Source organism: Phocoena phocoena, chromosome 19 (assembly GCF_963924675.1).
Source record: "Phocoena phocoena chromosome 19, mPhoPho1.1, whole genome shotgun sequence".
NCBI classification, from domain to species: domain Eukaryota; kingdom Metazoa; phylum Chordata; class Mammalia; order Artiodactyla; family Phocoenidae; genus Phocoena; species Phocoena phocoena.
Genome location: NC_089237.1, coordinates 34,783,480 through 34,799,778, shown reverse-complemented (window position 1 = coordinate 34,799,778; position 16,299 = coordinate 34,783,480).

Below are 16,299 nucleotides of genomic sequence, written 5' to 3'. Positions count from 1 at the left end.
ATTTACAATGTTTTAAACGAAAATCTTCTGAAAGATCAAAGCACCCACTACAAAGTCTCAGCTTTTCTTAAGTTTTTTTTTTTTTTTCCTTTCAGAGGAAAAGATGAGAGAAAGTGCCATCATGTGTTATTTTGTAAATACTATTTTTATTATAAAAAGAATCTACTTTTATTACAGCATTATGACAAATTGACAAAACAGGAAAACAAAAGGGCATGCAATTACCCTTATTAAAAATAACCATAATTACCATTTTAGCTTATACCTTTCTATCATATTTCTAGGTATAATTGTGCATATTTTTATACAATGATACACAAACTGTACATGTGTTACAACCTACTTTTTTCACTTAATTGTACAGCATAAACATTTCTCATCCCAATAAATATTCTTTCTCATCAAATTAACATTTCAATGTATAGTATCCTATAATTTATGTGCTCAATATTCTATTTTAGGCGTACTTTCTGTGATGAATATCTTGAATATCTTTGTGTACAAAGTTAAGCAGTTCATCTAATTTCCTTAGGATAAATTCATAAGAACTAATACTTGGGTCCAACAGCTTAAAAGTTTTAAAACTTCCTGTATTATGAATCAACAAATATCAGATTTCAGGTTCTCAATTTGTTTCCTTATGGTGGAAATGTTTTATATAATAGAAATTTTATTCTTTTTTAATAATAAGTGCCCAAATTTAAGTTAGAATATAGTATCTTTTGAGCTGAAAGTTGCCTGTCATTGTATTAGTCATTATTCAAATTATCTTTTCTTTAATGTTGTTCTCTCTTTTTTTTTTTTTTTTTTTCACAATTCTCTGCATGCTTAAAGTAGCTGGAGAAAAATCTGTTTGGGGAGAAAAAAAGAAAAAAATAAGTTTTGCAACTAAGTTTATATGAATTATTTGTAGACAATATAAATTATATTTTCATATTTTGTGGTCTAGTAATATAATCATCCATTTTTTGTTCAAGTAGAAGATCAAATCAGCATTAAAATATTTCTTGAGAATATTCCTAAAAATTTTACCTTTAGGTAATTGTAACTTAAACAGTAAACTTTATTTTCTGAGAATAATTTTACCATCTTTTTAACCTGAAGTTTTTCCCTACTGATGTAACTAAAGGAACTGAGTATTTTTCAAAGGTTTATGTGCTATTATATCAAAGATTCCTAGAGAAAATTGACCAAGCATTCTCAGAGCTTTCAATCTTGTTATAAAATAAAGATGTATTTTAAAGGTGATTGTGTCTGGAATTCTGTTTTAAAGTTGCACATTTTAGATAGTGTGCAAAATGAAATAGTGCACTTTTTTGATAAAATGATAAGATGTTGAGTTTGCTGATGTTTGACTAAGTCATACATGAAACTCAAAAGCAACTTCTTGAAGTAATTAGTGATATTTCTTCATATTCTATCAAGATACAGGACAAGTAAGATGGAAAACATTCAGGTTGTATACAAAGGGGTCTGAGCATCCTTTTTTTCTTAACGCTGAAAACAGAAAATATTTTATTGATACTGACAAATCATGAATTTCTAATAGGAACAGTGAGCAGAGATTTTTTTTTTTTGAAGATAAGAAAATAAATTGGTAAAGGCCTGTTAATAATCAACAGATTTATTATTGGAAAGAAGCTACCTTTTTGGAGATAAGGCCATGCAAATTCCTACTTTTTCAGAATCTTAATAAAAATCATATATGTGTTAAAAAAACTGTTAACAGTTTAGTTGTTAGAGTAGTTGTCCATTCAGCTCAGTAACCCTCATTTTGCTATTTGTTTTCCTTATGTATTATGACTTTTTTGTTCCTCTATTCCTCCTTTTGTGTTACATATATATATATATATATATATATATATATATATATATATATATATATATATAATGTTTCTAGTATACTGTTTTAATTCTTTTGCTTTTTTTAAATTTTGCTTTTGATTTGTGTCCTTAGTAGTTTCACTGAGTTACAATTAGCATATTAATTTACAATTCAGTTCATGTAAAAATCATCTTAATTTCAAAAGTATACAAAATATTTGCTCCTCTATAATACCACATCCTCCCTCCTCCCTTGTGCTATAATTGTCATACAAATTATATTTTTGTATACTATAAATCCATCCCCACAGCTTTATAATTATTGCTTTATGTTATTCTCATTTAAATTAGGTAGAAAAAAAAGTGTTACAAATAAAAAACCTGCCTGTACTGTATTTTATATTTATTTATGTAGTTAATTTTACTAGTGCTCTGTACTTGTTTCATTTCAGTCTGAAGTATTCCTTTTCATGTTTTTATAAGGAAATTTTGCTAGAAACAAATAGTCTTGGTTTTTGTTTATCTAGGACTATCTTAATTTCTTCTTGATTTTGAAGGATAGTTTTGCTTGATATAGAATTATTGGTTGACAGCCTTTTTCTTTCATCACTTTATATATGTCATCCCACTGTGTTCTAGCATTCATGATTTATGATAATCAAGCAGTTATTAGTCAGCTATTGAAGCTCCCTTGTATGTGATGAGTAATTTTCTCTTGCCTTTTTCAAGATTTTTTACCTTTTGCTTTTGCTAGCTTGACCATGATGTGTCTCAGTGTAGACCTCTTTGAAATTATTCTACTTAGAGTTTTCTGAGCTTCTCAGATGTGAGATTAATGTTTTCATGATTTTTGGCCATTATTTGTTCAAATATTCTTCCTGTTATTTTCTCTGTCTATTTTCTTTCTGGAACTCCCACTATGTGCATGTTGGTTTGCTAGATGGAATCTCACAGGCCTCTAAGGTTGTATGAGTTTTTTCTTGACTATTTTTTCTTTCTGTACCTCAAACTGAATAATCTCAATTGCCCCATTTTCAAGTGCACTGATTCTTCCTTCTTCCCATTCAAATTTGATGTTGAGCCCCTCTAGTTAAGTTTTCAACTCCAGAATTCCTTTTTCTTCCTTTTCACAGTTCCTATCTCTTTATTGGCATCCTCTGTTTGGTGAGACATCATTTTCATGGTTTCTTTGCACATGATTTCCTTAAACCCTTCAATATATGTAAAATAGTTGGTTTAAAGTCCTTGGCTAATAAGCCCAATGTCTGGGGTTCTCCAGGGACAGTTTTTATTCATTTATTTCTTTTTCTTTTCTGTGTAGGTGTCATGTTCTTGTTTATTATTTTTTGCCGTTGTTGCAAATTGTTTTTCAACATATTTTTTTGTTGTTGAGAACAGGACATTTTGAATATTATAATGTGGAAACTCTGGAAGTCAGATTTACACCTCTTCTGAGTTTTGTTGTTGTTCTGTTTGTTGTCATTTGTTTGCTGTTGTTTCTGTTATTATTGCTGTTTGTCTAAGTGTCTTTTCTGCACTAATTTGGTAAATTCTACATTCATGTTTTGTATGGTCATGAAGTCTCTGCATGGTTAGCTTAGTGATCAGTTGAGGACCAGCCAGAGATTCCCTTAAATGCCTTGAACCAGTAAGTCTCCCAGTCCTTGTAGAAGGGCTTGTATGTGTGTTGGGATGTCTCTCCAATCTCCAAAAATGTTGCCTTAATCTTCACTTCCTGCTTGCACCAGCTACAAAGTCAGGCAGAGGTGAGATCAGAATGTTCTTGTGCCTTTCCTGGGCATGCACACAGTCTTGTACATGTTTGTGGTCTTCTTGATCACCGAGAATATTCTAGAGCTTTTTGGAACTTCCTAAAGGAACTTATTTCCTAGTTTTTCCCTTTAAATATTTTGATCAGCCTCTTATTAGCCACAAATGATATTGCTGTCTCAGGCAGCTGTGATTATAAATAATTCTTATAATGGTTTTGCCCAAATGCCCTGAGGATAGAGCTGTTTACATAGAGCAAGCTGAGTCTATCCTGTGTTGTCTTCTCCAGCAGCTGCTGGCCTTCTGATTTTCACAGCTATCATGACTTATTGTGTAGTTTTTGTTTTTCAAAGCTACTTGCAGAGCTTGGGAGAAGATGATGGGTATAGAGCCAATTAAAATTTCATAAAGCTTGCTGTTCTTAATGAGATTCAGCCAGTTTTCTTGAATAAACAATCTTTACATTGCTGTAAACCTATGGTTAATTTCCAGATTTCTGAAAAAATTGATTTTTACAATTTCTGCTTTTGTTCCTTTTGCTTTTATGGATTTTAGAAGGTCCTTACTCTGTTATTTCAGGAGTACTTTCTAAAGCAATTTTGCAAGTTTATGACAGTTTGTGTGTGAAACTTATCTATGCATTTAGATAAATATATGACATTTGACTCACATTTTCTCTCCCTGAATATCAAAAATATTCATTATCTCTGGCATTGTGTTATTATCAATAAAAATCTGATCACCATCTTATTTCCTTTGCCCTTTAAATGACTTAATTATTTTGATATTTTGTCCAATTTTTTTGTTGTTTATTTTTCTTTCAGGGCTTCATTTCAAAAGAAGCATTCTGGAATAATTTTCCCTAAGAGATACTGTCCTTTCAATATGTAATTTTGAGGGGGTTTTTTCTTTTTAAAATTTTAGTAACATTTTTCTGAATTCATGTTATAGTATTTGTCTTGTTTCATTGATTTCACTTTCTTCTTTGGTGACACATATATATGCTCAATTCACTTTAATTATGTTCTTTATCTGTCACTTCATTTCAATATTTTATTTTATTTTTTCTTGATGTTTAAATAGTCTTTCTATCTTAAGGCATTCACTCTTGCTTTTCTTTTAGTTTATTGTTTATTTTGGAAATGAAATTTTCTTTTATTTCTTGCCTTTCTAGAATTCTATCACTTAATGAGTTTTTCTAATTCTGATTTACATTATTATTTCATGTTTTGGATCAATTTTCATTTGTTTTGAAATATTGTTAGACCTTTTTATTTTATATGCATATATTTGTTGCATGATCTAATTGCCTATAGGGAAAATATTCCACCCCGTATCCTTTCTTTTGGTACAATAACAATGTTGTTTATGTATATATTAAGTTAGCTTTCTAAGACTTTGAGAGGTAAGAAGAGATTTTCTAGTTCTTCTGCTCTACTAGTCCTTCTCTTGTTTCTGTGATGAGTTTAGAAATATTACCTTACAGTTTCTTTGATCTCCTGGCTCTGTGCCCCTTCTCTTTTCTGTGTATTCTGTATTTTCTGCATTTTTTTCCATTTCTTTTTTACTATTTTCTCTATTCTCCTTAATTTATCCAACTCCCAACAATTTCTCTCCAGTGGAAGAGAGAACCTTCTGGTTAGTTTTGAGAGCTCATAGTGTTCTGGTTACTCCAGATCTTATATATTTCACTCTGGACCACTTGCATAAACCCATATGTTAAAGTATGTAAGACACAACCCAGTGTTAAATGCTCTTCTCAAATTGTCCTACTGTGTTTCCCAAGAAGTCTGTTGGCTATTTGAGGGTTCTCACCTTCTGTGATCCCTCAGATGTCCCATTGATTCCCTGAGAATATAAAGGGCTTGTGGATGTTAGTGCTTTGTTCCCACTCACTCACACTTTGGGGTTGAGGGGGGAAACTATAACAGAGCAGGGCTTAGGGGATCTTCCCAGGACAGAACCCTCTGCCAATGTCCTCTCTTTTGATGTCTCTCTGAAGTATCTAGATAACAGTATCTGATGCACATTCCTGAGTTGTTTTACAGATGCTAAAACCTCCACCAAATGGAAGAAGTTAACTACTTAATGACCATGAGCACATAGCCCCCAGACTTACTGGAGCCTAAATATTGATAATGTTAACCAATGTGACAGCATCCTGTTACCTCACCATCAACCCATCAGAGAATTGTACAGGAGCTGATCACATACCCTGTAACTCCCCTCCCTCACCTTGCTTTTAAAAATGCCTCCCTGAAATCCATCAGGGAGTTCAGGCTTTTGAGCATTAATACTGTTCTGGACTCCTTGCTTGGCATCCTGCAATAAATGTTGCACTTCCCTTCACCACAACCTAATATCAGTAGATTGACTTTACTGAGCATGAGTGAGGGCACCCAAGTTTAGTTCACTAGCAAAACTTGTCAATTTTTTTTTTAAGATACCGTCTGTATATCTGGGTATTCTGCCTTTTTATGGGGAAAATTTAGAAATATTCCAAAAATATTCTACCATCACCATCACTTTTACAAAATATATCTTGCATAAAGATTTTTTCCATTCATAGGCTTTCCCTCTCAATACTCCAGAAATTGTGCCTGTATAGTCTAGCTTTCAGAGTTATGAAGATGGAGAACCTGATGCCAACACTTTTTTTTCTCTTTTCTTTAAGACTTTTTGTTTGTTTCTGCATGTAAGATTTAGAATTTTTGTTTTTGCTTTAAAGTAAAAAAGTTTCACCTGCATATATCTATCTTTACCTAGTCTCTTTTAATCCATAGTACTGAAGCTAAATCTGGCCTCTCTACCCTGACACTGAATTAAATCTTGGAGACAGAGTTTTGGGTGAAGTAGAATAGTTTTATTGCTTTGCCAGGCAAAGGTGGCCACAGCCAGCTAATGCCCTCAAAATCGTGTGTCCCAACTTGGAGAGGGTAGTGAGAAATTTTATAGTAATGTTTCAAAGATGGCATGATCAGCTCATGGACATTCTTGTGATTGGTTGGTGGTGAGGTAAGTAGGAGTCAGCATCATCAACCTTCTGATTCCAACTGGTCTGGGGTCTACATGCTTGTGGGCAGCATACCACCATTAATCATTAACTTCTCCCACGTGGAGGAGGTTTCAGTATCTGCAAAACAGCTCATAGATATTGTTGTGTGCATTGATGGGGAACCAGGACCTTGCTCCAAGGCTGCACTCTTTTTACTCTTGACTGTTTCTCCCTTGTCTCGCATTCCCTCCTTTCCCTAATTAACAATTGCTTGAATTTGCCACTTGGAACTCGAGGAAGGTCATGGAGGCTGAATAAAGGCTATTTCCTGTAATCAAAGAAATAGGGGACACAGAAAGATTTTGTGCCCAGGAGCCCCATAAGGCCTTGCTCTGTATCAGTACCTGTTATTCATTGAAACTTTTCTCTTCCTACCTTTCTCAGGCAAAATTATGTAAATCTGAGAAAAATATATTAGAACAGAAAAGAGAAGAACAATACCTGACAGAACTATATTAGCTCTCAAGGCTGAACAGGCTCCACATTCTGTAAGGATGACAAAGAAAAATGTAGATCTTTAGGATATCTTAGAATATCTTTCTTTTGTCTCCACAGGTATAGTGAAGTTTGTGTCACTGATTATTTTTCTTTATTGTGTCACTTTTAGTCTGCTCTCATCTCTAATTCTGCATCTTCTGGCTGTCTTCTAGTCTCTTATCTCTTCCTTTTCTTTTGAATGTGAGAAAGCTTTCTTGATTTGTTTTTTAATGTTTTGTTTTTTGCAGCAATCAATGTGTTACTTATCTGCAACCATTTTATATTTTACTGAAAAAAACTTTCTTATTTGATATTGTTATAGTTGGGCATTCTGAATCTTATTATATGTTTGACTTTTCTGTAAATTACATTTTTTCCCATTCTTACTGTTACAGAACTCAGATTTGGCTATTTGCTGCTCAATAGTCAATATTTGACAGACAAGTGCTGGTTGGAAAAGAAAAGTTGTTTTATTCAGGAGGTTGGCAACATGGGGAGAAGGCAGACTTGTATCCAAGAACCAACTTTGAAGATTCTGCTCTACCATGAAAGTTTTTAAAGGAAGAATCATTCAAGGAGGGGATCAGAGTGTTCATTATCTTCCACAGTATGCAGACTTTCTGCTGATTGTTTGCTGGTGAGGTAACAGGGAAGGGAGAGTTCCAGGAATCTTGTGCTCAGGCTGAAGTTACCATCCTCCACCTGGGTGACAGCCTTAGTTCCTGCAGAAGAGCTCAAAGATATTTTTATACATATTACCTGAGGAGGAACCACGATGCTACCTCATCGTACACTATTGTTTCTTGACTGCTTCTCCTTTGTTTCTGATTCCTTTCCTCCCCTGATTAGCAACTGTTTGAATCTGCCCTTTGGAACTCAGGGAATGTCAAGGAGGCTGACTAAAGCCTATTTCCTATTAACAAGAAAGAGGGAACATGGAAAGAATTGTACCCAGGAGGGCTCCACAGGGTCTTGCTCAGTTTCATTACCATTTGTGTCTTTCAAATGGGAACACTGGTTCTGGATATTGTTTCCCTTGTCTTTAATTACTGAAGTTAACAAATTCCTCTTGTTCCTAGTCTGATGATATATTTGCAAAAGGTGGTATATGTAAAACTAAGATGGGTCAGATATTTTTATAATTATCTGTTTAAATTATTAAAATCTGTACAAAGAAAATTGGCTTTTTTTTTTATTTGCCAGTATAGGAAGTTCACTTGCTTGAAAGAGATATAAAGGAAGCTACAACCTGATGAAGTTACAGAGCAAAGATTTTGCTGTCAAAGGAAATGACTTTTCTTGTTTATTTTTATGCTTGTTCTGTTTGTGTGACTGTGATTAATTGGGATATAACCACACCTTGCCTAAATGTCATAACTACTCTCATTTGGAGTCTTTTGAGCTCTTTGGCTTAAAATACTCTGAGTCAGGGTAAGATGAGTGTGACTGCAGCATCCAACAACTTCCTCATGATCACCCAACCAACAGTCCATGTTACAGTTGAAAGTGTGTGGTATCCTGGTCAAGCCAGGCTGTGTAACAAAGTAGAATTCTAATTACCTGTATAGAAGTAACTAATACAGGAAGATTTTGTGATAGGTAAATGGTTGTATTACTAATTTTTAAGTAACAATCAAATTTAACAAGAGCCTGATTCCCCTCTCCAGCTGACAGTAATGTAATACATCCCTCTTTATTTAGTCTACTGTCCTAGGCAATTCTTGAATGAAAGGGAGCACTGCAACCAGAGTTCTGCACGCTGCCATCCAGTGAATTTCCTGAAATCTGTAAATGTAAGACTTATTGAAACTGATAGGTGTCACTTCGGGGGGTCTTAGGAGCCAGTCCTTTATTTCTCAGCACAAAAAAAATTCAGCAAGAGGCAAAGTGATAGATAAGAAGTGATTTATTAGAATAGAATGCTTGTGAGGCTTACAAGCGGGTGGGTGAGAGGATGCTGCCCTGAGAACTTAGTGGTCTACAGTTTTATAATCAAAGGAAAAGTGGAGAGTGGAAAAATATCTTCTTTGTCTTGTTTGAGTAGTCATCATGCTTCCATCCTCAGCTCCTCCTCCAGGTTGGGGAGGGGAGTTTTTTTGTCCCTACACGATCAAGCCAGGACTGTAAAAATTATTTCAGGTCTCTTTACAATGAGCACCTTTTCATAAACTATTGTTTTTCATGTGTGCTGAGAGCATGTCCTAGGGATCATTAACTTACTGAGCTCACTGGGCAGGATGTGGGTCTCGTGCCACTATTGTTTTTTTGTTTTGGGACATGTCTTACGCTTCTGTCACTTGGTTTTGTTGCTAGGCAAGCCTGCTTGGTTTTGTGGTTAAGTAAGCCTGCTTTCTTGAGTGAACATTAACTTACAGCAGTCTCCCATATTTTTTCTTTACTTACAATCCTCTATGGATTAACAATTTAAATACCTACTTTGTCCATTTACGCTGTCCCTATAATTTTTAGGGACTGGTATGACATAATTTAAGAAGCTGATTCTAAATCCTGATTATGCATTAGATTTCAGAAATTTTTGTTTTTGAATACTGATGTGCAGACCTCACTCCAGTCTAATTAAAATAGAATGTCTATGGAATTGCTGTTGTAAGAATTCCCCCAGGTGATTCTAATATGTAGCAAAGATTAAGAATCACTGTTTTAGAGCATGTATCTGTATCATTTATTTTCCCTTAGTATGACTAAGTCGCATCATCTGGGTTTATCTTAGAAAGGGGGTAGTAAGAGTGCCAGCATGATAAACAGGTTGCTATACCTAAAGTTGAGGCTGTAAGGTGTGCAAAGTCAGTCATATTCTTCTTGAGAGGGATCTATCTGCCTGAGATAAGTTAATAATTATTTATTTGATTCAATCAATATAATGTATTATTATTATTAAACCTATCCTTACTTTTACGAAGAGAGATGCTCTCAGATTATTAAAATGTTAATTTTCTAGTGGCTCACTTAAAAGGCAGCATGTATGGGACTTAATAAAGTAAGTGGGGCTGGAGTAAATTTAAAAAAAATAATAATAAGTTATAGTTCCTATTGTCATGGAATTTAGGGCTTATTTGTCAAACTAGTGGGGAAAACCCCAAAAGTACTATGATTGTTATGATAAAGAGAAGTCTAGAGCAGCATGCACTTAACTCAGATTTTACATGTTTATGTAAGTGGCTGGGGAGCAGGGAAGATTTTTGTGGGACATCAACAAAGCCTTTGTTATAAAGAGCATAGTATAGAAAGCACCAAATAAAAGACAGAAGCCATGGAATCCAGGTATAACTCAGAAACTTTCTAGTTACATAATCCTGACTGAATTCTCCAGTCTCCCTGAATATCCTTTCCTCACACTTAAAATTTATATGATAATAATTGGCATCTGTAACTTTTCAGATATAGTGTGAAACATAATCATGTATTTGAAAGTAATCTGGTAATTATCAAGTGCTATATAGATATCATATAACACTAATGTTATTTATAACTTTGTGATTTCTTTTAATGTCATGACACAAATTTGTTCATAAAAAATATAGAAAACATGATGGAAAACTTGGCAATCAAATATAACAGGGATGACATGTTATATTTCAATGAACACTAACCATCTAATTAAGAGTTGCATATATTTTGACTTTGATTTTCATGATGTAGTCAAATTAACCTTTTTGGTGATTGATAGAGTGATACTTATTATCCTACAACATATTTCCTCAGAGGGAACAATACTGTACCAGTATCCAGGAGGAAAAGTGTACCAGAAGGGAAATATTACAGATTCTTCTCTTCATTTCACATATCCAGTCCTCCTATGGAAGAACTCTGAACAATTGATACAAGGTGATTGGCAAACTGAGAGGATGAGACAAAGATGTTTTTGAGTTTCCTGACAATTTACCTTTTTTTTCTTTAACCTCCTCCTCCTCACATGTCACCAAGCCTCTAATATAGTCTGAGTTTGGTAAGAGTATATGGGTTTGCATTGTACTGTGCCCTGAGTTTTAGAATCAAATTTTGCCTAATTATCATTAAATCCATAATTATATAATATAAACAACACACCAGCTTACAATTGTTGCTTCAGACAAAATTGCTGTGGTAACAAATAATGTAAGTAATCAATAGTTGAAAGCAATAAATGTTCCTCTCTCCTGTTACATAAGCTTTGACTCTACTTGCCTCTGCCCCATTCAAAACAAGATGTTTATTTTCATTCTGAGGCCAAGCTGATGGTTCCTAACTGGAACATGCCATTCTCATGCCAGCGATCAAGAATGGAAAACAGCTTAACTTAACCATATAATCACCCTTAAACTTCCACTTGTTAATGGAAAGCATCATTATTTCCTTATATTCAATTGACCACATCACATGTTATTGCAAAATCCTAAGTCAATGAAGCTGGGCTATATAATCTGCCTACAGAACATATATGCAAATCACATGACTGAGAGCAGAGAAGCATAATCTTAGTACAGGGAAGGAAAATCATCCAATTTAATATTGGTCAGTTGGCATTTGCTCCAGAAGAAATATAAAATCTAATCAGCTGTCTGAACTGTCTAAGGGCCACCCGAATGAGACAATTCAGAACAAAAACTGGGAGTAGAAAAATTTTGAATTTAGTTATTACAATTCAAATTTACGAAAAATAACAGAATTTTATTTTTCATTTTAATTATTCCCCCGGAATTTAATAATAGAAGAAATTCCATGTTATTCAAAACTAAATAATCTATTGTAATGCATACCAGTGCCTTGAGTGTGACACCATTCTCTGGTCCTAGGTAGATGTACCAATTTTCACATTTGCTATTTGGGGAGCACCTAACTGAAAATAGGAGTAAGGTTGTGTTAGCCCAGTATGATGTCATGTTTTATACACTTCTCTCTCATACGGTAAATAGACAAGGAGGTTTTACATGAAGAACCAAGGGGAGCCTGCAGCTTACTTGCTGCTTTTCTCCTTACTCTGTTAAACATCCCTTCCCAAGAGGGGCATGTTATCTGTCTCATTGTTTCTCATGATACCTTCTCTGACTTGGTCTTGTATTGACAAACTGTGAAACAGGCTATGATCCCTAGGTAGTAGATTAGTCAAAGTGCTGAGAATTTTGTTTACAGACCCAGAGGCTCCATGTGCTACTCTTCTAAGGTCTAGAGCAGAGCTTTTCAATAGAATAGAATAGAATAAAATAGAATAGGATAGAAACCACATGTGTAATTTTAAATTTCCTAATAGCCGCATTAAAAATAAAAAGATTAGGTGACATTAAATTTGTTAATATAGTTTATTCAACCTAATATATTCAAACTATTATCATTTCTACATGTAATCAATATAAAATTATGAAAAAATATCTTATCTTTGTTTTCTTTATTAAATCTTTGAAATCCAACACATATTTAATACTTAGAGCACATCTCAGTTTGACGAGCCACACTTTCAGTGCTCATAAGACATGTGTGCCTGGAGATATTTATTAGACAGTGGAGGTCTAGAATACTGTTTTTGTATCCATTGGAGGTTGGAAGAGGTTGTGCTTTCTTTTTTATTATTTATTTATTTATTTTATTCTTGGATGTGTCAGGTCTTAGTTGCAGCATGCAGGCTATTCGTTGTGGCGCACAGGCTTCTCTCTATTTGTGGCATGCGGGTTTTCTCTCTCTGGTTGAGGTGTGCAGACTCAGTAGTTGTGGCCTGGGATTAGTTACCCCTCAGCATGTGGGATCTTAGTTCCCTTACCAGGGATTGAACCCACGTCCCCTGCATTGGAAGGCAGATTCTTTACCACTGGACCACCAGGGAAGTTCCTGAAGAGGTTATAATTTCTTGAATAACTTTCTTAAAGCAGTTCTGAGGTACATATTATAAAATAGCATGCCAGCCGAACTATATTTTGTTATTTATAAAAGGAAAGCTTATACTCTACCTTCAGCCTCATCTGCTTCTTTGCATCTGTTTTCACTTAGTTCAGTATGCCACTTATTAAAATTGAGAAGCCTGACTTATATTTTACCTGGATGAGAGGCACCATAGCTTACCAGGCCAACGGATCCATAGTCTCCTGAAAGGTCAAGCCAATATGAGTTTTGAGCTCAAGTCTTGTAAATTGTAAGAGTCAATAGATGAGTAAACTACTTATTGGTAAAGTTTGCTGCATTTTTAAGGGTATGAAATGTTTCATAACTATTTAACAGAAAAATTCAACATATATTTCAACTTAGGTAGGAATCTAACATCTTTACAATTATATTTCTTATATTTTTAATAGCAAATTATTTATTAATTTATATTCTATCTAAAGTGCAAAGCTCAGCTAAAGGTGCTGTATACACATAGTGCAATAAAAAGGGACATATTACATTCCAATAAAGAAGTTTACATACCATTCACCTTTCACTTGATATACTGTCCAATAAAGATAATTACTTTTCAGTTGTAATGTAATGTCATAGTGTGTTACCATTCACAGTAATAGAGAACTTTACCTGACTGCCAATAAAATAGCAAAAAAATACACCAATTAATTAAGTTTCAAGGTCCCATAATAATAATTATCACAACAAAGGGATATCTCATTTGATAAAGTCATTACATAGAGACTTTAGCAGTAATTTCAACTATTCTATCAGCTATCAACTCTAAAAAATGAAAGGTGCTTTGAACATGCATACGTGTTTTTACCCACTTTATATTCTCATCTAAATCTTTAAAACACAAGAAACTAATTGTATGTTTTGATTATAAACGGCACTACAATATTATGGAACTCAGCAAATATACTGTCACTTAAAATTCAGATCTCTATAATTGACAACAGATTGCCCTTATTTTGCTTTTCCATACCATTAATTAATTCTAGAAGTATTTTTTTATTCTTATTAGAGTATAATTGATTTACAATGTTGTGTTAGTTTCTGATGTACAGCAAAGTGTATCAGTTATACATATACATATATCTAGTATTTTATAGATTCTTTTCCCATATAGGTCATTACAGAGTATTCAGAATAGTTCCCTGTGCTATACAGTAGGTCCTTATTAGTTATCTATTTTATATATAGTAGTGTGTATTTGTCAGTTCCAGTCTCCCAGTTTATCCCTCCCTCCCACCCCAGTAACCATGTTTGTTTTCTACATCTGCAACTCTGTTTCTGTTTTGTAAATATGTTCATTTGCACCACTTATTTAGATTTCACATACAAGTGATATTATATGTTATATGTCTTTCTCTGTCTGACTTATTTCACTCAGTGTGACAATCTCTAGTTCCAACCATGTTCCTGCAAATGGCATTATTTGATTCTTTTTTATGGCTGAGTAATATTCTATTGTATATATGTTCCACATCCTCTTTATCCATTCCTCCCTTAAATGTCCATTGACAGAAGAATGAATATAGAAATATTTGAATAAGACATGTTCAAGGCAGTATGAAATAATCATTAAAAGGATAGGTGCCATAGCCAAGAATATCTGGATTCAAATCTTAGCTACATCACTTTCTACCTCTATAATCTTGAACAATATATTAAGACGTTTTATGTTTTGATTTTTTATCTGTAAAAAGGCAGTAATATTAACCCATAAATTTGGGTCAGGATTACAGTAATTAATGGATGTAAAATGATTCAGAACAGTGCTTGGTATAGAGGAAGTAATCAGTAAACATTTGGTGATAAAGTTTTAGTAGTAGTAGTAGTATTAATGTCATTATCTGTAAATCTGCACATACAGTATTTTGGGGATTTTTTGTTTTTGTCTGTTTGTTTGTCTGTTTTTGTCCATGCAGAGCTTCTTGTGGGATCTTAGTACCCTGACCAGGGATAGAACCTGGGCCCTTGGCAATGAGAGTGTGAAGCCCTAACCACTGGACTCTCAGGGAATTCTCAGTGTGTATAGTATTTGGATCACCCTTCAATTAAGAAATAAGAATATCTTATCAATTAAGAAATAAGAATATCTTATAAGAATATCTGCATTCCAGGATTTTTTAACTTAAATTCCTTTTCTTCAGTTTCTATAAAAAAATTCACTGTGGAAAAAAAAATGTTGTTAATCAAAAGAGATGAATTAAAAATATGCTGCCTATCTATTCCATGAGACCATTCTATAAGAGTTCCTCAATAAATATCACATATTATTCATTTTATTATTAATTATCCACCTATCTACATACTCTGAGCTTTAAGCTTTGAACAACTTAGAGAGCCATAAAGTAATAACCAGTGGTCATTTTAGGTATCCCCACTGGAATACTTTGTTCTTTATCATGATTAATATAAATAAATATTATTCATTAATTCAGTCACTCTACAAACAATATTTACAACAAAGCTGAACACTGTGCAGAGCACTGAGGTTAAAAACAAAGTCTCTGTTCTCTAGGACTTTATAGTTAAATAAATCAATGATTTCCAGAACAGGGTTTGACATTGAGAAAATATTCACACTTCTCTTTATATGTTTATCTCATCCTTTTTAATGTCTATTTTGTGCATATTTTATATAGTGCAAATGTGTATATATAGAGAGTTGTACATGAATATTTTTCAGAAATAAAAAAGTTCATATATTAGAAAAATTAAAAAAATTATACTGATGCAGGCACATGATATAACTGAGATCATAGTATAAAGAAATCTAATTAAGTATGAAAATTATGATTACATAAATACATAAAGTAGAGAGTGATAGAGAAGAAGACAAGTCTCTTAAGCCTGGATGTTTAGGGAACACTATCTCCTGGTGATCATACTTGTGTTTTATGAAAACTGAATTGTCCACCTTCAGGTTGAAAGATTGGAAGAGATGAATGAGATCTGCAGATATTTAAGTCTGAGTCTGCCACATCCAAATGGCAAGGGATTAGGGATTATGAATGACAATGTTTGCATGATTAATATGAAGAGAATGCAGGGAGCAGGTACTCTGAGCAGTAAGCAGTAACTTGCCCATGGAGAACTCTGCATGTCATTCTTAGAAGTTGATATTTCATTCCGTGGGCAGTTGAAAATTATTCGCATTTAAATAATGGAACAATGTGTTCAGATTTGAATTTTAGAAAAACTAAAATACTGAGATTTAACATTTATCTAGTGTTTATTGTGAGTTGGGCACAGTGCTATATATTTCATATACATTATATAATTAAATTTAATGT